Source organism: Solanum lycopersicum, chromosome 9 (genome assembly GCF_036512215.1).
Source record: "Solanum lycopersicum chromosome 9, SLM_r2.1".
NCBI lineage: Eukaryota > Viridiplantae > Streptophyta > Magnoliopsida > Solanales > Solanaceae > Solanum > Solanum lycopersicum.
Window position 1 is genome coordinate 59,231,889 of NC_090808.1, and position 2,872 is coordinate 59,234,760.

The window sequence follows — 2,872 nt, forward strand, 5'->3', positions numbered from 1 at the left end:
GGAAAGTTTGACCTAAATTAAGTTAAGTATGAGTTTTGGATCAACTTCAAACGACAATAACTCCAAGCTCAGGATGAGTTAGGGGTGCTACAAGAAACTATATGAAAGATCTTTGAATTATCTTTCCAACGCCGCTGAGTTTGCGAAATTTCGAGTTTGTATGAGGGAGATATGCCCATTGAATGTTGAGTTGTCTAGATAAGGAAAGTCAAAATCGAATTTAAAAAGGGTATTTAGGTCTTTTACATATCCAATTGGTTTAATTCGTTTTTGGTGAATTTGTTAGGGTCAAAACTGAATTGGTTCAGTTTGCACACTTGGAAATTCACGCTAGGGTTTTAGAGAGAAGAACTCAAGAGAGAAGAGAAGAGGAAAGTCAAGATTCGTCATTCTCGTGAGGAATTGATTGCGAATTTCGTCAAGGATTTGATCCTACGAGGTATGTGAGTTCACAAAACATGGATTCGTTCATCCACACATCAAACATTTTTAATTTAGTGTATTTTCGTCCTAAAAATATTGAGAATTTGATGTTCTTGAATTGTGTTCTTGAATTGCTTTTGTTATTAAATTTGGGATGGGATTGAGGAGTTCATGAGAGTTGAATGTCAATTAGAGTTGCTTTGAGTTAGATTCTTGTGTATATGTTGTGAGTACTTGAAAAAGAGATTGCAAAAAGAAGGTGAATTGAGGCTAGAAAACGAAGAAGGAAAAAGTCCGGCGAAACTGGGTACTAGGTCCTCGTCGCAACCCTGTTCCTCAGGATTGACCAACTTTTCCCCGTGTCGCAGAGTGGTCACGGACCATTCTGCGTCAAAATTTTCCCGACCAAATATTTGAATGCATCTTCGCGTCGCGGACTTGCTTCTAGAAAGTGATTTCTTGATCATTTATCATGCTTAGCTATTAAAAAACACTCCTAAACATCATGAAATCTTTCCTATCACAAATCACAATACTTGAATATAAATTCAAATTCAAGGAAAGCTATGAGCCAAGTAGAAAGAAGTTCATAGAGTCTTTCGAAAGTCTTTTACAAATGTTTTAACTTTGTTTTAAGACTTAAGTTTTGAGTTGAGTAAAGAGTAAAGATTGAAGTCACTTCTTCAAATTGTATACCGGGACATGTATTCTCTAAGAGTAAATGTTTTCACATTTAAACAAGAAAGGAAACTTGATTTTCAAAAGAGCCTTTGAGATAGTTTTTCAATATAGAGTAAATACTTTCACAATTAAGCAAGACAGGAAACTTTGATTTCCAAGAGAGCCTTTGAACTAAGTTTTTTTGAGAATTATCTCAAACCACATAAAGAAGTTATGTTTTTAAATATAAAGAGCTGGTATATTTTGGTAGTAGTATTTGGCACCGACTTAGGAGAAAGTTCAGACAACTACCAGCCCCGATAAACCATGTAGCCATCATGGACAAAAAAAAGTCATACTTTTTAAATGATTCCTTAGTGCTTTTTAGCATAGATTAGTGGATCCACTTAGTGAGTTAGGTTCTATGCCCTTGACAAGGTATAGGATGACCCTGGTAGCGTTAGGAAAAACATTGTATCATCAAATAGCTCTAAAGTGGTGGTTGTCGATTAGAGAAACCCCCATACAAATAATTTTGTATTTTATATACATCCAGAGTTCAATTGTATCTTTGTATATATACATATTTGTTATTCTATTTCTAAATACATAGACTTTTTATCCATGTTTTAAAAGTTTTTCTTTATATCACATTTCTATTATTGCTTTATATTGAAATGAGTTAGTCCAGGTGAGTTGAGCCAAGTATGTTCTTTCAGTTTCTTTCAAGATTATGTCTTGTTTTAGAATTCTCCTCGCACGCTCGTATATTCAATGTACTGATGTCAGTTGGTCTGCTCTTATTATGATGCAGATACATGTAACCAGGATCAGTATCCAGCGCTTCATTGATCTAATTAATCTCCAGAGTTAGGTGGTGAGCCTCCTAGCTTCCTGATGATCCCTTTTTATTGCTTTCAGTATTACAATTCATTAGGATGTCAATGTCTTGTCCCAAAGTCCATCTCACTTGTTTAGAGGCTTCATAGATAGTAGTTGATGCTAGTTCTTGAGTCTTTTTATTTCAGTTATGTTTGAGAATTGAGTAATCAATACAAGAGTCGGTCACCCTAACATTTAAGCGCACCAATTCGGTCCCTTAGGGACCAACATGTAACAAATATACACCATCATAAATTCAGTCCATACACAAGATCGACATGTAACAATCATGTCATGAAGAAGTAAAATCGGTTCTCTCATGAACTCAAACACATACAATATATTAGTGCAGTGGTGTGTTATATATTTCAATTTTTAGTGTAACGATCTGGTATTAAATCAAATAATATATATACAGTATTCGATCCAATAAATATATGGAGTAGGGTGATACCTGATCTAACAAAATATATGTATCATCGTGGTACCCAATTACATCATCAAACACACAACACAATCACAATTACAATGAACAACAATTACACTAGTACACACATTTATTGCATACGATTGACAACATCTTTCAGTTCATTCCATGCTCTTTTTGTTTTCCTAATTACATATCATGCATGCATGCATTACTAGTGAAGCAATTTGACTAGTAATGTGATTTATATGCATTAGTTTTTTTTTTTAGAAAAATGATGATAATACTATGTGTGCTGTGTTATTATATTATATGTAGAAAGATTAATTAGGTCCTCGAACTTATTGGCATAGTATATTCAAATCACGTTTGGGCTTATAAACTCACTAAATCCTTCTCATGATACAACGTGGGACAAAGTCCCAAGTTCATGCTCAACACAAAGCTTAGATTGAGTGGATATATCCTCAGCTATGTAAT

General features: G+C 34.2%; 1 long non-coding RNA gene across 1 annotated transcript; it reads left to right on the forward strand.

The window, feature by feature from the left end:
- Positions 1–286: 286 nt before the first annotated feature.
- On the forward strand, positions 287–2,399 carry LOC138338277 (uncharacterized). The gene is made up of 2 exons (XR_011211707.1): positions 287–439; positions 1,898–2,399. It is a non-coding gene; the product is annotated as an uncharacterized lncRNA (long non-coding RNA).
- Positions 2,400–2,872: the final 473 nt, after the last annotated feature.